We start from the raw sequence: 23,306 nt of genomic DNA, 5'->3' as shown, positions 1-23,306 counted from the left end.
GCACAAGTCTTAGCAATTCTACAAATAGAGTTTTGTAATTTTCTGCAGGCACCTTGCTCTCCGCCCTGGTTTCCTCTTGATGAGCCATAATCACTTGGTAAATCATAGACAGCGTAATCTCTTCAGGACAAATAGGCATGGTACTTGGCTCTGCCGAGGACTCTCCCTTTCCCTCATTAGTTATCTCACCCAGACTTGGCGAGTAAGAGTAATCCCAAATCATGCTGCCGGTGGCTCCCTCGGCCCTATTAGCTGTAGTAGGGAGGACAGGAAGTTTCTTTACCGTACCGGGATTAACCAAGGATCTATCACTGTCTTCCCCCCAATGTAGGCTGCCCGTATCACTGGCATCCTCAATTAAGATCACCTGAGCACCCGCGTCCCCCTGCACAGGAAGATCGAGGGTTTTTGCATCCCCCGTGGGAGATGACTCTATGCCGCCAGACAGACTGCCAGACGCTTTACCTCTCCCAGCTTGAGCCTTAAACATCGCGGGTACAGACTGCTTACCGCGTATGGCAACTCCGTTCTTCGCAGGTTTCTGCTATTCACCCATGCCCAAAACATCCGCTCCAGACCGGCGGCTCAAGGCCGCAGAGCCTCATCCATCCGCGGGACAGACAGGAGCCTGCTTCCCAGCATTGTCCGATCCAGCCTGCTTGCCGCGCCCCCTGACTCCATTGCTGTCTGCCTTCGGCAGCATTACTGAGGCTGCCTCTGTGAATTCAAATGAAGGCAGAGCAGCTGTGGGATGAGAAGGAGCTCAAGACGCCAATCGCCAGGGGAGCCGGACTCCCCAAATCCACGACCTCCAGAGCATCCACACGTTCCTTATATGGGGCCAGACACAAGACGCCAAACGTAAGTAGAAAAGCTGTCTATTCCATTAATCCATCAATCCGCTAGCTTCCACAAAATAAGGTGTCCAGAATCGCTATCTAAATGGGTCTTAGCAGGAGAGAGTGGGTGGTCAGCTCACTCGACCGGTTGACCAGCCGCCATCTTGCCTCCACCTGTGCTTATTTTGTGCTGATTTTTGTCAGTCCTGGGCATGGGAAGAGTGAAATAAGGAGGGTGGTGAAAAAAACAGATGGGAGTCCTGGCAGTCTGCAGCACAGACAGGTAGGAGGCTCCTAAGAATAAATACCAGTTATACTTTAAATAAACCAGTTAAATAACAAAAAGGGAAATCTCATTGATGAGGCCTCAAGGAATGTAACAATATCTTACAGTATATCACGATCCAGGTTTCTTTATCAAACTGCTCATAGTTGTGCTAAGTGTCACAATTCAAATGGTTTTCATGTGCCAGTCGTGCAGAGGCATTCTGCACATATGAGAAGTATTAAAATATTCTTTTGTACATGCAAGGCCAGCAATAATACTCTACAGATAGACATTTCTGCTATCATCTGCATCCTATTAAATGTTTGCTCTAGCTCGGCCTCCCTGCATTATTTAGCCCCTGGTCCCCCATCTCACCTGCAGCCTAATTTAGTGAGTACCTGTACGACTCCCACACCCCTCCATTTAAAGCACTGTTCGGTGGGGAAGGGAGACCGAGGAACTAGTGGGGACCTGAGGGACGAGCAAGACCACACGGAGCTGCAATGGTCTAAGAAGTTTCTAATCCCCACTGTGCGACTCCTGGGAGGCTACGCATGCGCCCTGACGCAATGGAGAGCTCGCGCTCGCTTGCCACGCAGGTGCCAAGATTTCAACCCCGCCTCTCAACGATGGCGGGGTTACAGAAACAAACCCTGCTGCCAGGGCTCACAGCAGAGCAGAGAAAATGTTAGTTCTGGCGGCCAGGGAACCCCCGCCCCTTCCTTTGACAGCCTAAGAGTGGGGGCGCTGTGGATACTTGATGACATGTGGGGAGAAGCAAGAGAGGAGCTCCGGCGGAGTGAGGGTGATTAATAGTCCCCTCCCCCACCAGAGGTGAAAGGACACCTTGGAAGCGGGCGTCGTCCGTCTATAAATCACTCTTATACGAGGAGGCCTGAACGCCGGAGAACGAGGCTTGGAGGGTGGAGCGGCATGTGGTCCAAAAGAGTGACGATTCTGAGCCCTCCTTCCCCCTCCTCAATTCCCAGCGCACATGCGGACTGTTCCGGCACAGAAAGAGGGAAAACTACTGCCTTTCGGTCGGTGAAGGAAGTCAACAGCGACTCGCAGGGAAACCGGGATGCACAACACTCATACGGCAAGAGGCTGTGCCCAAAACATCTCTGCCTTTCACATGATCGACCACACTAGCTCCATTAATCGGACTGAAATCTCACCAGAGAGCTACAATATCTTTACACTTTCGTTGCAGGAAGGCCAGCATGTCCTACCGCAGTAAGAAAGGAGGGTCATTTCCCTGCATCGTAAACTGGACTAATGGCTGGACATATAGGAAGCTATCGAGTGTTATAAGGGTTCATTAAAGGCCCCCTATCCCTAAAGGCGGTATGTGATGGCCTATAATGAGGGGAAGGGCCTTTAAAAGGCCAGATGTAATACTAGAGACAAGGGCTCTTAGGAAACCACCCACTGAGGCTAGAATGTTCTAAATTAATCTGCCAGAAAGAAGACAGACATTGGAATGTGGGAGCAGGTGGTCTACCCAGCCATCATGGTCCCTCTGCGACTACTGCTTCAATAGAGCTCCCAGCGGCCAGGTGTTAATTTGGATTTCAAGATTTATGACTGTCGTGTTAGACATTTATATTAAAAAAGTGTATTATTCGACGTTGCAGTGTAGGAAGAAAAAGGCTGCATATTAAAACGGGAGGGCAAAGACCAATAAACGCAATTTTAACTATCTGATGCTTTGTTCAGGAAAATAACGCATAAACTCCTTTCCTACCAGGCACATCATTTTCTACAGAATAAACATTTTGGAACCCCCGTCACAGAGACGAGGAGGAAGCATACGGTCTACATAGGCACATATCTCTATAAAACACCAAAGTACAATTTGGTTCATAGCGAGAAATCCGCACGTTACATAGCTGTCCATTTGTCATGCATGAAACCAGAAGTACCAGGGTCGCATCAAAACCTCTTTAACTTAATCAAACCTGGTAAAATTTCAGTTAACAAGCTACAAACTATTTCTTTTGAACACAGTTATGGTATATATAGGGCTCTACTTAGAAGTGCGAGCCAATACATAAACAGGGGGAACCCAGCCAGCGCACATCCAGGGTCTCGCTTGGCTCTCGAGGCACAAGCTGAGCCCTGAATAAATTTGCAGGGTAAACAAAACAAATGTCAAATATGATAACGTATAGGTGGCCCAGACTATCACAGAGCAACATTATAGTCTATTAAATCAAACACAATAGGTTTTTGTACAATTGGTATTCTGAACTCACACATTTTAAAGTGCTTTCATATAGAATAACGACGAAAAAGGAGCATTGGTGAACTAAAATACACAATTTAAGGTGCAATTTGTATAGGTTTTCACTAAATCAACATAAAGAACGGGCCCGAATAAGTCAAACTGCATCCATAAACACACGTGAGGAAAAAAACATTACGTTTTTTAAATGAACCATCACCCACCAACCTAGTTGGTGGCATGCCTCATCATTGGGTTCCCACCGAGGTTGCAGGGTGCATCCTAGGTGTGCTTCGACGTTCCTGGGGCAGGATTAAAAGTAAGATGCGGATGTCTGGAAGACAGGATTGATCCTGTGCACCCTTAGGTTAATTGATTTGCCCAGAATGACAGCATGTTGACCGCACACGAGCCTGGTTCCCCTCTTCCAAACCTACAGCTCTGGCCATAATGCCACACCCTGGTCAGAGGAAATGTGGCAGACACAAGTCACTTGAAAGCTCGGCTCCTTATGGGCTTGAGGTTCCAACAGGACCTCGAGCCAAGCCAGAGCCAGGTTTCAAGCTTTCAGTGGCTAGCCCACACCTCTATCCCTACTTAAATGTAAACAATAGACCGATTACACTCCAAAAAATCCAAAAAAGTTAGTCAGCCCTCTTGCAAAATGTATGCTGTATAAATGCTCAAAAACAAAACCTAGCAGTGGCGAAGCTACTCGATCTGACACAGTCCGCCAGCCTTTTGACTTTCCCAATATATTTTTTATCTTGCCAATGGTTTTGCAAACCTTCGTTGCTGGGAAACTGCTGAGCCCTCGTTAATCTGCAATATTGGTTAAAAGCTAAAATATTTTGGGGGTTTCAAAAAGAACATAATATCAGTCTCTGGCAATGAAGGGAACCACTTTCTGTGTAAGTGCTCGTAGTGAAAAGGCTGAATGTTAACCAAGGGTTGAAGTGGGCTGACCCACTGCCCCAGGCTGTAGTGGGTGAAATAAAAATTACAATGAAACAATAGAAGATCAATGGCTGAAGAGGGCTTCTGAAGTCCTGATGCGTAAATCAAAATGTATTGGCGAACGCTAGACCTGAAGATGACAATGGACTTCAACAAATTGAATTCCAATCACAGCAGTTCTTTAACTATATGCAAACTAGTATGCTACCAACTACATGCAGTGTAAGACCATGGCTGGTCAACAGGAATTTCCACTAGGAAATGAAATGGCGCTACGAAATAAAACTTCAAGCAACTGCAAGAGAAATCTTGAAAAAAAAGCATGAAATATCAAAGAAACAAAAAGGTATGTTGTTCGTTTTTTAAGCACTTATTGGAGTTCTTGAACCCCCTCAACCTTGGTTGTAGAGAGCAAACTGTGAAATGTTAGACATAATGGTACAGGGAAGTACTATATTTGCCCATGTGACACAGATAAACACACAAAAAGAGAACTGGGTGTCAACAGCACAAGCACATATAGAGATGAACGCAAATTACACTAAACAATTATGATACCGCATAGGCATACAGAGCAGAGCAAGGATTGCCATCAATCTACCTCTCAAAATAGAGCATGGATATGAGTCCGTCAAGCTCTAATGATCAATATCATCATTTGGTCATCCGCCAGGAGTAGAAGGTCTGTCCCTTGATCAAAAAAGGACTGCTTCGCTGGCAAGCTCTGTTGCTCAAAGTCAATGCCTTAGCGCAGGGGTCTTCAAAGTATGGGGCGCGACCCCCAGGGGGGCCGTGAAGTGATGGAAAGGGGGTCGCGCATTCCAGGTCACACTTCTGCGAGGCACAACAAGGGATTCAGCCCCCCTCCTCCCCGTAGTGTGTCTCAGCTCGAGCTGCTGTGGGCTCCGCTGGGCTGTCTGCAGTCTTATCGCCTGAGTTTTTCACAGGTCGTTAAGGACCATTTGCAGATTTACATACCTTTTGTAAAGTGGTTACTGATTTTTCTAGTTCCAGTCCCCCCTGGGCCCCAACTCTGCCTTTTCCTTACATTTGTATTTTACAGTTACTGCAGTAGTGTGAGAATGCATTTCATGAAAATAAATATAAAGTAGGGTTGCAAGAAGAAAAATACCAGCCATTTGATGTTTAAAGAGCCTGCAAAGGCATCCTCTTGACACTAAATGGGATTGTAAATAAAATCATATGCATTCATTCGTAAAGTGACTTTTCTGTCTTTGTTCCCTTTAATTATCAGTCATGGATCATTGAGGCAGCCCTAGAACACAATTAAAAGTGCTTTCTATTTATATTTGCTGTTCCAAGTACGCACAGATGAGTGCTGAAATATACAGCTTTAGGTGACTGCTTATTTGTGTACCGTCTGGGACATCAAAATAATGAGCAGGCAACCATAACCATAGGACTGGAAGTGTGTTGCAGGATCAGCATATTATTTATTTCCTCCACCCTCGATCCCTGATTAATGTCATAATAGCAATAGTTTAACTTATATCTTAAACCCTACGCTTCCGTCAATAATATGCTGAGTTACTTCAAGTGTTTGGGAATGCACCCTGCATTCAGAGAACTCGCTTCTCATTCTCGCACTTCACTTTCACGCTCACCCTGCACTCACAGCGATCGCAATGCACTCACACTGATCACCATGCACTCACATCATTCACCCTCTCACCCTGCACTCACAGTGATCACTCTGCAAACACAATGCACTTGCGCTGTTCACCCTGTAACTCAGCCTGCAGTCACACCACTCATATGCACTCATGTGACACCTCATTCACCTGTCCCCTCACTGCTCAATTTGCAACTTGCTCAAACAAGCCCATCATTAACCATGCATTCATTCGTCCCACTCTGCACTTGCATCCACACCCAAATTCATGGTCACCTCACTCACCCTGCAGTCACTCCTCTTTCCCTACTCTCACACTGTTGCATCACTCACCGTGCACTCACATGGGCACTCTTCTCATCCACAGAGTGCAGAGGGTTAATGTGCCTGCTACAAAGAACATGTACTATGCAGATCACTGAACTGTGAGTAAACTGAGTAGCACTATAAAAAAAAAAACATTGTCAGAAAGGTGCTACAGAGAGATGAGGTGCTTTGTTGGTGAGTGGTAGTGAGGGAATTTATGGATAAGGAGGAAACGGGGATGGGGCACCAAAAAAGACTGTTGCGCAGTGTGTGGCCAGTGCTATGGCCAGCCCTGCCTGGGAGTGTAGGCCCCCTCGCGAAGTTTGGGTCTAGTCGCTCCCATGCTTCTGCCTACTACTATTATTATTTACAGTCGTAGTGTGCTGCTATTACCAAAAGGTGTCCTGGGGCTAATAGCCATCTGCTGCCTGAAGGCAAATGAGACACATACAGAAGGGGAAGGAGAACCAGCCAAATGGGGTGACCTACAGTGCATAGAGCCAGGTTTTTATATCTTCCTAAAGGATAATAGATTCTTGGTGGAGCAAAGCAAAGGAGGGTGGACGTTCCATAACTGTGTGGCCTGCACCAAAACAGCAAGACAGACAATTCGTGCCTTCCTGAATTAGGGAACAATAAGCAGAGTGGCACAGGCCAAGAGGAGCATACGGGTCCAACCCGTGTGCTCGGTGAGGAGAGATGAGCGGATGAGAAAGGACAGCAAGGGAGTGAGGGAATTTGATTGAAGAGGTCAGGGATGAGGAGAAATGTGAAGTGCCGAAGGGAAGTGCGGACACGCAAGAAGTGAGTGTGAGGGAAAGTTGAGGGCACGGAGGAGGGCTACTGTCAAACTGTGAGAGAAGATAGCTGAGAGATGATCTGTGACCTAAAAAGTAATTTGATGCGACTTGGGTGAGGGACAGCAGCGATCGGGGAAGAGAGGGAGTACTGGGGTGGGTGCTGAGCAGTGATTAATTTGTAATTAAACATGTGCCAGGAACCTCACCAGTAGGCCACTGCAACTTTAACCATCCACCCATTGCCTTGCATGTGCGGCCAATGTCAATACCTATGCAACTACCAACCATAACACTGTACAAGTGTGACTATTTCAAGCCCACAAAGCTATAAGAATGGCATGGATGTCAGCAGTTTATCGTTTTTAATGTATATTGAATTAATAAACAGCTGTTCTGCTCATCTCTAAATTACACATACAGAGCCATCAAGTGGCATGTGGCAGACGGTCATATTGCCAGTGTGCACAATTAGGTGCCAGTGCGGAGCAACAGAAACCACCTTCTCAAATTAAGCACTGGTGCTGAGGTAACAGGGGAGAGGGACATTGGTTCAAGAAGGTGTGAAAAAACAAAGGAGAGATGTGAAAGATGAATGGGGGACTGGTGAGGTGTAAGATACAAATAGACAACAATTTGAACGGAGAGACTTGAGATGAATGAGAAGTGCAGATGGGCACGGGAGGTGACAGGGCCAGAGAGGCCATGAGATAAATGCGAGAAACTATTAGAGATGAGGGCAGTGAAAAGGCAGAATGGCAAGAGGTGATTAAGGGTGAAGTGAGAAGTTGAATGGGGAGAGTTTAGAAGTTGTAAGAAGGGGTGAAAGAAAATGGCCTACAAAGTGAGAGAGGGATCCAGGAGAGGAGAGGAGAGAGGGATGGAAGGGAGGGGTGAGAGGAAAGTGGCATGGGTAAATTGCTTAACTCTGCACAAGACCGTCAGGGTTTTAAGGGACCCCTGCTGCTCCTGGCCAGGGCCAGGTGAGCTTCTAATGTGGCAGCACGTATTCCTGCGGAGTGGAAGGCCCATCACAAAAGTTGACTAGACATCTTTCTGATGTTAATTGCTGTATTTTGGTTATAAACTGGTACTGATGGGGTGAAATCTTTCCTCAGTATTACTGTGTGCAAAAAAATTAAAAATAATGAAGCAATTCTATCCCAAAATAACGCTGCATCACATAACATTATTTAAATTTTCTTCCCACACAATTTAGTCAAGCCTGACGTGTCATTTGGTCCTCACCTGCCTCGTAATTCCAGAAGCCCTGCCTACAGGTTTAGAAATGTTTATCAGAAGGGGGTCCTTACGACTGAAAATGTTGACAGGGGGGTCTCGGCACCCAAAAGTTTGAAGACCTCTGCCTTAGCGGGATCACACACAAAGAAAGAGAAGGTATGCTCATGTCCATGATGAAAAAATCCTATGTGGTGCAGTGCAAAAAGTAAGTCTATGAATGAAACTTAAAAAGGTTGTGTGGAGAGATAAACTACTCTGAAAGATACCACCCTCCTCATACCTAGTAAAAACAGTGCGTAAAGAACTCTAGCAGTAATCCCAAGTGACTGCTATCTATAGGTCGACATGTTTCAGCCCTAAGGGGAAATTCCCCACGGCTTTCTTCAGGATCTGTCTAAGTCACACACAGCTACTGCATACACTCTATTTGTAATATAGTGTGAAAAAACAAAATCGGGGGTTGAAACAGTGATACAACCTCACTCTGTACTAATCCTCCGATCATAGGGTGCGTTCGTCACCTAGAGAAATAAATTTAAAAATTACAGAGCGGGGCCTCATACACCTGAGACAGGTTCCAGGGAGGGGAGGTTTGATCCCTGTTCATAATGGGTAAGCTACATATGCTTTTGATTCGAGTGGACATAGAAACGTTTTTTCTGGTCTTACTACTTTGAAGCACATGAGATGTTCTTTACAATTGCTTTATTGCTCTATTTCTCTAGGTGACGAACGCACCTTATGATCGGAGGATTAGTACGGAGTGAGGTATCACTGTTTCAACCCCCGATTTTGTTTTTCACACTATATTACAAATAGAGTGTGTATGCAGTAGCCGTGTGTGACTTAGACAGGTTCTGAAGAAAGCAGTGGGGAATTTCCCCTTATGGCTGAAACATGTCGACCTATAGATAGCAGTCACTTGGGATTGCTGCTAGAGTTCTTTCCACACCGTTTTTACTAGGTGTGAGGAGGGTGGTATCTTTCAGAGTAGTTTGTCTCTCCACACAACCTTTTTAAGTTTCATTCATAGACTTACTTTTTGCACTGCACCACATAGGATTTTTTCATCATGGACATGAGCATACCTTCTCTTTCTTTGTGTATGGTCCCGCTAAGGCATTGACTGAGCAACAGAGCTTGCCAGCGAAGCAGTCCTTTTTTGATCAAGGGACAGACCTTCTACTCCTGGCGGATGACCAAATGATGATATTGATTATTAGAGCTTGACGGACTCATATCCATGCTCTATTTTGAGAGGTAGATTGATGGCAATCCTTGCTCTGCTCTGTATGCCTATGCGGTATCATAATTGTTTAGTGTAATTTGCGTTCATCTATATATGTGCTTGTGCTGTTGACCCCCAGTTCTCTTTTTGTGTGTTTATTGAGTTTGAATAGGGGATTAGGACTTGGGCAGGTCACAAAATATTTTCCCTTAGACTCTTTTCTACTGGTTTGTTTCATGTGACACAGATCACAATACATTATTGCAGAACCCGTGATCTTTTCAAAGGTGCAGTCCAAGTACAAAAAAGTCATATTCCCAGCTTTCTCTGGTACACTTCCAACCCTGTGATACAGCAAGAAGCATCAAGCCTGTTTAACGATATATTACCCCATTTAGAGTTGTGAAGGGGGAAATCCGTGGGTTTTGTGTTGTATGAGAACCCTGCACAGTTGCACATTTTATCGGGAGTGCATTAGCGCTCCAAAACCACCTCAAAGCAGGTGGAAATGCAAGCAGAAAAGTGTGTGGAATTGGGAAAAAAATTTGGTATTCAAACTGGTAATTCCAAGACCCACATGTTATTCCGCATTCCGGGCCTCAAAAATTGTAAGGGTAGAAAATGGATTGGAGAGAATATTCGAATTATTAACACTAGACTTGGTATCATTACTCCATTTAGCATCCAAGTTGGAATGTGGCCTATACAGCCGAAGCCCAATCACACGAGAGAAGCTACGCAAGGGTAAACATTCTCATTAGCATGCCTCCGGCTATGCAAAACTCTACCACCCTCACTACCAAATGTTTGCCAGTTTTATTGCTGAAGACAGCGTCGGCCCCAAAAAAAAAAAGTTGGTGTGCATGCATGATGCGTGTATGCATGAGCATGTGTCACCACCAATTGATATCAGCTGGGTTATGGACATGCATTTTTTATTTTAATGTACTGAACCAAGATTTGCTGAAGTCTCTAGAATCAGTAATTAAAACAAAAATTCTCATCACAAAATCTTTTTTTTTGGACAGCTAACGGTAGTATAAGCTCTCCCCAAAAATTATTTGATGGATCATAAGGGTGATGGAGCAATGCACGAGCAGGTCATGGGAAGTAGCAGAGAATGGGGGAGTGTGAGGAAACAAAGGGGCACCAAAAGCACGTTTCCCCAACAGCAGAGAGGCCCAGCAGCCAATCGCAGCTGGCAGGCCCTTTAAAAAATGTTTTAAATGAAAACATTTATTTGAACAGCGAGGGGTAAGGGAGCAACAGGGGCGCGGGTAGGGCCAGCTGAAGTGGAAGCAACAGGGTAAAGCGTCCGGTACTTTGGAAGAGTAGTATACAGAGAGCAAGATAAAACATGCACTCTCATGGCGTGCTTAATGAAAAAGAAAAAAAAAATAGCTCCTGAGCCGTGGAAGGACACAAGTCAGCCAATCAAAAGGACAGTAAAGATCCTATGCTCCAGGGGCGGGACACACATAATTAGAGGAAGGTATGCCAGAGAATAAGAGACAAGCAAATGAAAGTGACAAGGCAAATGGAGGACTCTAAGCCCACTTGAATTTTTGTGTGTTTTCCACAAACGGGCTTTCTGAACACTCCGCTATAAGCGGTCTGTAGGTGAGACCTATTCACAAGCTGTACGTAACTGATACTTGTAAGTTTAAATGCTGAGCAATACCCAAATGGTTAAACCCATGAGAAATCAGTTTAGTTCACTGTGTATTGTATTTCTTTGTCAAAACTGGGAGCACGTGGAAAGAAGGAACAACCAGAACATCAATGTTAAGCCAGTAGCCAGTCCGGCAACTAAGTTTAACAAGTAGATGCATTAGTCTTAGTTTCTTGGTTTGTGGTCAGAAAAAAAAAAAAAAAGAATTTGCAACCCACAATCCCCACCATGCCTCCAGTAACTGAGAAGAAAGGGGGCAGGAATTTTAACTTCGGTGTCTTGGCACAGTGTCAACTGCTTTAGAACTACTATAAATTTGTATGCATCTGTTCGCAGTCAGCATCCACACCTCCAAAATAAATGAGGTTTCTCTTACCACTGTTAGCGTAGACGTCCCCAGTCACTGTTCCTTCACGAGACCTGAAAAGCAAAGAAAAGCCCATGAGTATGATGGTGGCACAGATACCAGGTGGAGAATGCCCACCTCCTGCCATGGGCCCACTCTGACCCACTCAATTTACATTCATGATAGAGAGGGCCAAAGCAGGGCAGACTCTAGCGTAAGAATGCTAAATGCAGAAACAGGGTTCTGCCAACAGGTAGCGCCACAATGTATCTATAAATACTTGAAATGTCTGTCAATGACCTTCTCATACCTGGGAAACAGACATGTTGTATAAACAGAACACACGCCCTACTTAACTACTGGGTAAATGTACAACCTTGATGCTTTGAATACTTCGGGGACTGGCTTTGTTATTACTAGCTTGTTTACACTGTGTAATTGCAATCCACTTTGAACTGCTACGATTACCATTTAACTCAATGTAAAGACTTACTCTTATATTTTATTATAAAAAAGGGCACTTGTTGACCAATTGAATCTTGTATGAGTTATAAAAACATCCAATAAATACAATTTTAAAAAAAAAATCACTCGATACCATGCTGAGAATGCCGGGGATTCAAGCAAGCACTGGCAAAGCTAATGTTCTTGCGGCTGTTACATTTTGGCTTTGCCACTAATAGCAAGATGCTGTGAAGCATGGCGAGAAGCTTAAAAAAAAAAACAAATAAAAAAAGACATAATAAAATGAAGCACACAAGAGTGATCCCAACACAGAACGGGGGTGGGTAGGGAGAAGCACACTGGCGATAGAGCGCGCAACCTGAAACTTAGCGAACAGGGTAAGAGAAGCACACGAAGAGGAGAGCTAGAAAACCCATGCAGTGCTTAACCAAACAGATCAACATAGTGTCTGAAAATAAAGCAGTGGAAGGACACAAGTAACGAGGTTATGCTTCAGTGGTGGGTTTGACACAAACGCGAGAAGAAAAACCCACAACCTAATAAATAAAGATCAAGTAAATTAGGTTACAATAAATCAAACCAACGGCAAGGTATGCTCAGGTTCCAAGCCCACTGTAAGCGGACAATAGGTCTTTTTGTAAACAGCCTGTACTTCATTTGAGCCAGTGGTTTCCGGTGCGTGGCACTGGCACTTAATTGTCAATACCGGGCTTATGACGGTCTGCCACATGGTGGCGTTGTATATCTAATGTCAGATAGGAGGACAACAACAGTTGTTTAGTTGTACAATATACAGTAAACAAAATTACTAATGCCTGCTACCAAAGCCATCCTAATAGTATTGGGGGCATGTAATAGTCTGACTTTTCACACTTGTAGGAGAATGATGGTTAGTAGTTAGGTTTGTTCAGTCTTTGGCAGCACTGGCAGGGCAGTAGGTGTCGCAATCCGCAGTTGCCTACCGATGAGGGCCATGGCACTTTTTTTTTTTTTTACTGTTTAAGCACTGCCAGAGCTTAATTTGTAAATTAAGTGTCGTGCTCTGACCAGGAGGCCACTACAGCTTGCACCACCTATTCCCCCGTCATCGCTGTCAATGATGGTACCAAAACAACTACCAACCATCTCTTCTCCCTTCAAGTGCAACAGTTCAGATTTTTCCAGGTTCCCAAACCGAAAGGAACGGTTGGAAAGGCAGAATTAGTATTTTTTTTAATGTATGTTGTATTCCTAAACAACCGATGTTCTGCTTATCTATAAATCAGTTGAGCAGCGCCCTCGTGGTAGAGTGTCATAAGTGTGGTGATGACAGTTAAGCGCCGGTGCCGAACACCGGAAACCAATTAAGTGCCAGGCACCGGGAAACACCGGCTAAAATTAAGCACCGTTACAAAAGTGTCCAACATAGCTTAAAAATGCAGCACAGCTAGTAGCTCTTCGTTTAGCTTATTTTTAAGAGTCATCCAATGGGCAGGATACCAACTGAGCTAGGAGTATGAAAATAGTAAAGCCCTCGTGCCTGTAGCGCCCACATGCCTCAGGCACAATAATCCTACTGCCAGAGTTCATAAAATAAGATTACCACCAAACCTGAAGACTTAATAAATGAAAAATCACTATGTAACTAAAGTAGATATGAAATCCAAGGCTAGACGCCAGCTTTGGTACTGAGAAAATAAAATACTTTTTGGATGCCTGTGCTCTTGCCTATAAGCAAAATGCCATCACACACAGTGAGCAGAACCAAGGCTGCAGTTGACTGATCGAACTGGCCTCCTGGACTGTAAAATATATAACATTTACTGAATTGTTACAACGCACCCTACAGACGCCATAATTCACAAAGCCCAATGATAGTTTTTTGGGTGTTTGTGTGCCACTAGCACATGGCTGTTTTGTGGATGGTTGACAATGCAAGTTATGCGCATGTTCTGTGCGTTGGTAACCATAAGTAGCGAATTCCCATGGTTTTATGTGTTTATACCAGATTTACAGCACAGGTTTTAACATTGTGTTTTTTCAATTAATTTCATTAAAAGGTTTAGGATGTAGTAAAATTTCACTCCCCTTGGCTGTGAGCAGCAGTGGTTGGGTGCAGGGCTCTGTCCCAACCTGCAACGAGTCGCAGACAGAATGACAAAATATCAGCAGATTCCACCGCTTAAATAGCCGCTCATGATTAATTTTGACGTGAGTGACTTGCCTTTTTTTCTGTCAGCCATGAGTTTTTCATGCCTGGGGATACCCCTGGCCACTCTCCTGGAGTCAATAACATTGGCTTGTCTCTATAACCAATCAAGTCCTAATATATTGCACATAAACTGGAAGCCATATAGCATATAGTCATAATTTGGGGTTTATACCAAACTGCAGTTAGCAAAATAATATACAACTATTTTCGAAAGAGTAAAGAAGGATTATCACAGTGCCAATCTAGAACACCAAGGATTTGTCAGATGAGGTAGTCAACAACAAAACCTGTCGACAATGGAAATTTGCAAGATTCCATGTGACAAAACAAACTGTAATTACAATTCACCCCCAAAGGTCTACTGGCTTTAACAAATGTTTTTCACAGTAAGTCATGCCTACTACTGCATTTGTCATAAGCTTTCATAATAAAAAAATAAATAAGAGCTAAGGCATCTGAGAAAATCTTTCAGAATAAATCAACCAGGTATGCAGCATGTATCATTGGCTTATCACTATAACCAACCCAGGCCTACTGTGTTGTCCAACAAGGCAACTAGCAGGCATATAGTCGTACAGTCTCTTTGGAGGGCCTAACAAGTATTACCAAAGAGAACATCTTCTACTCCTGTGCTTGTCACAGGGCCTAACCAACTCAAAAACCTTGCCCTCTATGATATTATGAAAGCTTATCTATAATAAAGACCGTCTCTACATGCTTTCACACAAAGTAACAACTATCCACTTGTTAATGATCTTTGAGTTCAATTTCAAACAAGTCAAGCCTACAGCTTTTGCTGTAATTTAAAAAAAAAAAGAAACCTATCATGAGTAGAGCCTTGATCATTGACTTGTCACCTTAACCAACTCAGACCTGCTGTACTGAGCAGAAGCTCTCTCACAATTCAAAAAGTGGAATAGAAGCACTCTTTCAGTGGAAGTGCACATCTCCTGTCTGGTCAAATTGTGTACACCAGCTTAACAAAATGTGTGCGGGGTGAAGGCCCCTCTGTCAATAGGGCTTCTGAAAGCTCCTTTCTATTTTGAACAGAAGGTAATGTGACCATTGTGCTGTGAAGCCAGACCGAAAACACTTTTTTCTTTGTGCAATGCATTTATGAGATCAAGGCAAAAACAAGAGGTGGGGAGGCAAAGTGAGCTAAAGAATAACGATGGATTCAACCAAGATCTGTGACTGGGGGTGCGTGTCTGAAAAGTTTCAGCGCTCCGTCCATCATCTCCTTGTGTTTGCTTTATGAGATCAAGTACATAACATGATTAGTCAATGCACGTAAAATAGTCCCGCTTCAATTGGAGTGCAAAAGTTCAATAGGAGGCAGCTTGAACACCAAATAGTATGAGGTGAGTGAGACCTGAAGCCCCACCGGGAGGAGCCAAATCCAATTGCGTATATTTTAATGCATTGCCAACAACTGTACCCCAGATGTGCTCTGTCAAGCCAGACCTAAAAATTCAACAGATACTGTTAAGTAGTGCAAGAGCCGAACGTGCCTTGCAAATGTTTAATACAATTAAAAATAAAAATACAAGAAAATAAAAAAACATCCCAACAAGGAGCAGGGCATGTAGATAAAATACCTGGTCAGTTTTGTTGATATAGCCAGACTTTCATCTAATCCCCAGCACTCGCAGCCCTAGGTTAAATTAAGGACTAAAAGCTATTAGTTGAAATTACGTTTGCGCTGGACCTTACCTAATGATATATTAGGTGAGCTGAAAGATGGCACAATGTGCTGTTTTGGCATCTCAAACCCTGCAATTACCGCCAGTCTCTGCTAGCTGAAGTGTCAGACTGTTTTCCCGTCGGGTGGTGCGTTTTAACTACACAACGTAGAATGATTGCAATCCGTGGATGTAGTGATCATCATTTTATACCCATTTTTCATCAACTGGACTTCAAGAGGTGTAGGGGGTGGATAGTGGCGGCAGCAGAAGTAAAATAAGAGTTGGATTTGTGCTACAAAATAATAACCGAGAAGGAGTGTCTGTTAATCATATATCCAACAATCTGCAGCTCAGCCAATCGAATTTGAGATATTCCATTAAACCCTTAAAGATGTTTCAAGGTCACTTTAGGATGGACCAATGAAAGTGTGGCGAATTTTGCAGCGGGAGGGTACTATGGACACCGCTGCTATAAATGCCTGTTTAAGAGAACATTCATTAGGGTTGGTCTTATTCAAAATCTGCTCTGACGTCGAGTTAAGCACCTCGTTCACACACACACACACACAAGCATTTTACCTGGAAGCCGCTGCAAGGAGCGCAACCACACAGCCATAGTGGGAGACTGGACAGCGCAAGCATAGTAAAATGAGACCCAGGCCCGAACTCTATTTTTTCCTACTGCAGTCTGCTCTGAAGTGGGATCAGCGGACAGGTCATAGAGCGCCTCTCTAACTGCGAGGTAACTTCAAGCCGCAGACAGTCACTTTTAAGAGGATTGACATGGAGGCATGTGCCTACTCTGTAGCGCAGCGGGATCGATTAAGTGATGGTGGGCTGCTGAGGGTCTAGTCAAGCATTAATAGTCAACGCCTGCTGTATAAATGCACCGACGTTGCAATACACGGTCCATGGAAGGGGGGCCCCAAACATCAGCATGGAATGCATGATTTAATTAAGTCAACAATCACTCCACGAATAGCAACACATTAGACATTTTGAAAAGGTTCTCGACTGGTTAGCACAACATAGTCGATCTTGAAATTTCGTCATCTACATAATACACAAAATTATGCTCATATACAAAGGCCAGTAGGTGAAATTTAACATTCTGTGCATAGGGTTGAACGGAGCCCCCTCGTCATAAAAAATAAAACACAAACTTCAGTCAAACAGTGCGTTTGTTTGCTTTAGGCATAGTACACAATGTATTTCACGGGAAGGAAATGGAACAATGTTTCCTTTTCGCAGAAAGTGAGTAACACATCCACTGCCTGTCACACAAATAAAGACAACACGACAAGCACGTTTAAAAGGCATGAAATGCAATTTGCCTTCATGCTCAAATTACGTGTTATGTCCCAAGGAATGATTTGTACCCGTTCCAACTTAGTGGCGTCACGAAACTTGAGGGGGCCCTCCTGCAATGTACACCGAGGGAGGCCCCCTCACAGGCCCAGTACCTAACACTTTTACTGAGGGGGGGCCCCCCTGGAGCTCCGGGAGGGGGGGGGGGGGGACACCGCGGGGGCTTATGTTTGCTACGCTACTGTTTAAAGCTTGCTGAAGGCTTCTAGTGATACAGAAACATTTGTTTACATTTCAGGATTTGTATAACACTTGCATAACAACTATTAGGTGAGCACATCATATCCTCCATATTTATGGACACTGCAACCCGAGGGCACAAAACCCTGATAAAAATGTGTATATATGAGTGTGTAAATATTTAGTGTGTGTGTATATATATATATATATATATATATATATATATTCAAATGTGTGTGTGTATATATGGATGTGTGTGTGTGTGTGTGTGTATACATATTTATTCAGTATCGTCAATATATTTCGGCCTGCAAGGCCATAAAAATTGTGGACACACTTATTTCACTGAAGACGCCTGACCCTGTGGCTAATTCACAGCAGCTCTGCAATGATGTCGCACAATTCTTTAATTCGAAGATTGTGGACATACATTCGGCATTAGAGCGTCAAAGGTTAACTCTATCCACCCCCTTGTGCGCCTCTGTCACCTTGGTAACAGTACCGGAGGAAGTATCCCTAGGGGGCCTGTCCAATTTTCCTCCCCTTTCACTACAGGAACTTGAAGTTCTTTTGATTAAGATCAGGTCGGGGTCTCCATTAGACCCCTGCCCTTTGAAACTTCTTAAACAATGCAAGGAGTGTTTTCTCCCCCCCCCTACTAGATATTATGAATAGGGCAATGAGGGATGGGATTTTCCCCCCTCAATGGAAGAAAGCAATTGTAAAACCTTTGTTAAAGAAGGCCACGTTAGACCCAGGGGTTCTTAAAAACTTCCGCCCAATTTCGCTGCTCCCAGCCCCTGCAAAGATGTTGGAAATTCATCTTAACCATCACCTTGCAGCTTTTCTGGAAACCTCGGGTCGGCTAGATCACTCGCAGCACGGATTTAGGAGAGAACACAGTACCGAGTCTGCCCGGACTATTGTGCTTGATAACATCCGCACCAGAGTAGATAAGGGTCAGACTACTCTCCTTATCCTGTTGGATCTCTCGGCTGCGTTTGATACCCTGTCTCCCTCAGTCTTAACATCTAGGCTGAGAGAGATAGGGGTTGAGGGTCCCGCACTTAGCTTGCTGACCTCTTTTCTTAGCCAGAGGGAGCAGAGAGTCAAGCTGGGGGAGTTTTTGTCTCCATCCCATCCTGTGATTTGTGGGGTTCCCCAGGGGTCGGCATTAAGCCCGACCCTCTTCAACATCTATATGACCCCACTTGCCAGGCTTATTAGATCGTATGGGATGGAGGTAATCTCCTATGCCGACGACACACAGATTCTTCTGTCTTTCGCACAACCTGACACTCGTGGCTTCCAATCTTAGAAACTGCATGGAAGCCATTGCTCAATGGATGACTTGTAATTCCTTGAAGCTCAATGGCGAAAAGACAGAGATTCTGGTGTTTGGAGGTAAGGAGGGTTTTTGGTCGGCAGAGTGGTGGCCCATCTCGTTGGGGACGTGCCCGACCCCTACGACCCTGGCCAGAAATTTAGGAGTTTTGATTGACCCGACCTTGGGGATGGACCAACAAGTCAGGAGAACTATCTCCACCTGCTGGGGCCTAATAAACATTCTACGGAGGATTAGACATTATCTATCTCCTCAAGCCAGAAAACAGATCGTCTTGGCATTGATAGGCTCCAGATTGGATTACTGTAATGCCCTTTATTTAGGCATCAACAAGGGCTTGCTAACACGACTACAAATGGTGCAGAATGCTGCGGCCAAGTTTGTATTGGACTTGCCCAAACGGGCTTCTGCTCAGGCTGCCAGAAGGTCCCTGCATTGGCTTCCTATTGAGGCCAGGATCTCTTTTAAGTCCCTGAGTATGACATACGGCGCACTGGCCACAAAAAGGTCTGGAGGCCTAAAGGATCTGTTGGCCCCTTATACACCCTCCAGAAATCTCCGTTCGGCTAATACATTTCTGCTATCAGTTCCCCGAGTTCGCAAAGCCAAATGGGGTGGCAGAGCTTTTTCATCTTTAGCCCCTAGGCTGTGGAATATGATGCCAGTGGAAATTAAATCTCTTCCTTCCATTCAAGCCTTTAGGAAAGCCCTTAAGACGTGGCTATTTGCCAGGGCATACCCTTAGCTCTGATCAGCCCTTTTAGGATCTTTTTGGTTAGGCGCCTTGATGCCTTCGGGCTGAGTAGCGCGATTACAAATTCTTTTTCATTCATTCATTTCATTCAAAAGCACATAAAAATAAATACAATACATTGCATACAACTTGCAGATATTGTCCCTTGGGCTTTGTAGGAGCGGATGATACTTTGATAAAAATATAAATCTCCTGAGATTTTAGGTTGGCGAGACCAGCTCCTCTTCAGGCACGCCTTGAGATGGCTGTACAGTATACGCACACAACATATGGCCTTTACATTAACCACAAAATAAAGATCGATAAAGTGCATGTGCCTGAACAAAGGGGTTAATTTAGGAAAGGATCATCTTCACTCAGATATGGTCTCATTAAAGCATACAAAAACAATGCCTTAAACAGCAAGGTATCAATTTATGATGTTTAAAAAAGCTATTTCACTAAAACACATTAGTAATGTCAGGATAAAAATGTAAACATAATATATTAAAAAAGAATCCATGTAATTCAGAGGAGCGACTTGGCTTCGAGTTCCTGAGAGAGAAAAAGTGCACATGAAAACTTTAGCTTGGAATTGGGCCCATACATACTAAAGTGCCTGGACACAGCACAGGCAATGCAGGGGCTGATGCATTCACAGGAAAAAAGACCAAGTTATTTACATGCATTAAGTTTAAAATGAGACAATTTAACCCCTTCCATGCTGCGCAAATTCCGCCGCTGTGCTGACGGAATCTTGCGCGGGCGTGGTCATGACGGAACGGTTCCGTCATGAGCACAGCTCAACCGTGGCTCATGACGGAACCGTTCCGTCATGAGCACCGAAGGGGTTAAGGGAGGCAACAATTTGTGAAGCACTTGTAAATTAAAGTAGTTCTAAACATAGGGGTCGACAATTGGTTTAATTCGTTTTAAAACAGAGAGAGCAGGACCCAGTTAACATAAGTAGTAATAGACTGGGCAGGCCTATAAAAAGCTCTGCGAGTACACCACGTGGAGAATAAAAAGCGCGAAATAGGATACACAATGGGCATATCAGTATCATATTAAGTAGCCTAAAAACCTCGCGACAATGCCTGGACCCCAAGTTCCTACATATCGGTAGCAGCCAACGAGTCCTTGCCCTCCTATAACCTTGGCAGAAAAATAACATGCATTTCAGTCTCGTCTGCGTTTTCGCACACTGGGCATACCGGACTGATATTGAAGAAAAACTAGGGTGTGCAGTGGAACAGAAATAAAAGACACCAGTGGAAAAGAAATTGAGTTGACGAGATTCTTCGAACAAGCTGTAAATAACTGCGCTCATCATTAAATGGCAGCATGTGACTTTACAGCACTATAAGCTATATATTTATCATATATATGAGAAAGAGAGAAGTACATTTCACCACAAGATGCATGTGTATCTTAGACAATGTAATAATTGTTGCTTCTGTGTACATACAGATGCACTTGTAAACAAGTTCATGCTTGCTACTAAAACGCTGAGAAATGTAATGAAAAAATTGCATACCTCTCCACAAGGTAACTGTGCACATCGAACCATGTAAATAATACTGCTTCTATGCACATATGGGCAATTACATAAAGGTTTTTTTTTTTTTACAGCCAATACAGCAAAGTGTTGTGTATTTGTTGTTTTTTTTTTTATTTTATTTTTTTTTTAAATCAAGAATAATATTCTCCTTACAGCCTTTGTGCATGCCTCCTCTCTGACTCATCCCAAACTTTTCTGAGTACTATGAATTCCCAAATATCCTTCTCAAACTTACCCTTACTTTTTAGGTCGAGCCTAGCGCAGCGCGCATGCGCTGTCCTAGGAGAGGGCCTCTTGGAATCACTTCAGACTTCCAAGAGACTGCTCTGTATGGGTCTGCCTCCTCCCACACATCCTATTGGCCTTTGCATGTGGCTTTCAATAATGAAAGCACGCAAATGGCCAAAGACTGGTGCATGTCCCGCCTTTCCTCTAAATGTTCACTCCCATGGCCTAGGGGTCTCGGAAGCGAGCAGCGGCGTGCATTGTGCCAGCTGCATTCCTCCCTGATCGTTATCTTGGCGCTCGCGCTTTTTTACACTTTGTTTTTTCCTCTCTTTGATGCTTAGAGCTCCTGCCAGTTCAAAAGATCCCTTTAAAAAAAAGAAACACTAAAACGTTTAATGCAAAGACCAGCGGTACAATAAGGATCTGTCTACGCGCATGGGGCAGGCGGGACGCTCTCTATTACCACCAAGTAACTTACGCCAGGAAGCGCTTCGTGCAACACGTTCACGTCATGCAGACTCTCCCTGGTATTGTGCAACTGCTGCCAAGTTGTGTTTTAGAAAGTGCATGCCCAGAGCGCGCATTATAACCACCGGTCTAATGCAGCTTATGTACCCGTGGTCGGGGTTTCTACCTGCTGAGCTGTCGCTGCGGCTTCATCCTGTCGGTCCTCTTCTAGCACTTTGCGTTCATAAGGGAGAGTTCGTTGTTGTGTTTGAGCAGATTAAAGGCCTGCAGAAGCCTGCAGCCGAGCACCAAGTTGTATTATTGAGTGTTGTGCAGTTTGTTTACCCGTGGACGGGGTATTAACCCGCTGAGTTTGCGCGGCGCTTTCTTTCTGTTGGTCCTCTTCTAGCGCTTGGAGGGCCTGGCGACCTTCTGTGTAAGAGAGGAGCTCTGCACACATCTTCCAGGTTCCCATCCGGCAGTGACTCACCGGGTCAAGGAGCGTGTACAAAGTCACGAGGCGCTAGTGAATGTCACGCGGGCCCCACCTTTTTTCGTGCAGCCCGATTTGCAAATGCTCCCGTGCCTTTGTAGTTTTTTATATTCACGAAAGCAAAATGCGGATAATTAGTTTGTGCTCCTTGGAGCTCCACCTCTTGGCATCTTACATAAATTAGATAAAATGAGCCCTGTTACCATATACATCTCACTGAGGGGGCAACCAGGTGGCGGAGAGCGAGCCCACCTTCCGTAGGGTTTGGTCCGAAGGGGGAAAATATCCCAGTCTTGGACGGTAAACTAGTTTCTTCCTTATTACTTTGGTGTGGGGGGGGGGGCGGGTGGAGTGCAGAAGCTCCATTCCTTTGAGGTGGTCTGATAACGCCAAGAGGTGAACCACTCTCTGCCTTCGTGTCTACCTCATCGGTGTTTCTATGCACCCCTTCTTAAGCGTGCTGTGCCTTCTTCCCCACCTTAGCCCGTGATAAGATGCTTCTAGGCGCAGATGCCAGGGCACGCTTTGGCTAGAGCTATGCAGAGGTGGATTGGTGCGGGCACAGAAGGCGAACACGGGAAAGAGGCATTCGTTGAGCGAGGGTGTGTGGGTGCCCTGGCTCTCCCGGTGAAGTCCGTGCGGCAGGCTCATGTGATGGGAATGTGGCCCTGGTCTTTAGGTGGCCTGGGTAAAAGTCAGTGACACGCATGGGCCAGGCATTTACAGGCTGTTTCTTGAGCACAGGTCAGGCGTAATGATGTATCTTATTTAACATGGCTTTCAATAATGAAAGCATGCAAAAGGCCAAAGAGGTCACCTTCACAAACAAAACTTCACTAGATGTGACAGAGAAAAATCAGGTTCTCTAGAGAGGCCAAAATACCCTTGGATAGTACGTTATTAATATTTTCTTTACAATTATAGATAGACCGTTTTAGCCTTGGGGACACTTATGTAAAATGCACTTAGAGGTTTAAGGGAAAGAAACTTGAGGATGTGCTGCATGGCTAAATACTTATATGGTCCCAAAGGCGAGACCTATTGGCTATACCAATGCTTGTTTAGCCATGTCCCCCAACATAACAGGCACACACG

At 44.6% G+C, this 23,306-nt stretch overlaps 1 protein-coding gene across 3 annotated transcripts in view; it reads right to left on the bottom strand.

Annotated features, from left to right (window-relative positions):
* Positions 1-23,306, bottom strand: part of SRC (SRC proto-oncogene, non-receptor tyrosine kinase) — a 211,037-nt gene that overhangs the window by 72,252 nt on the left and 115,479 nt on the right. For all 3 annotated transcript variants that reach the window (XM_085619192.1, XM_085619191.1, XM_085619193.1), the window contains one exon: positions 11,546-11,589. The gene's annotated coding sequence lies outside the window, so the exon portion shown is untranslated. The remainder of the gene's footprint in view (positions 1-11,545; positions 11,590-23,306) is intronic.

Source organism: Triturus cristatus, chromosome 7 (genome assembly GCF_964204655.1).
Source record: "Triturus cristatus chromosome 7, aTriCri1.1, whole genome shotgun sequence".
Taxonomy (NCBI): Eukaryota; Metazoa; Chordata; class Amphibia; order Caudata; family Salamandridae; genus Triturus; species Triturus cristatus.
Note: the sequence above shows the minus strand (reverse complement) of the source record. Positions and strands in the feature narration are given on the sequence as shown.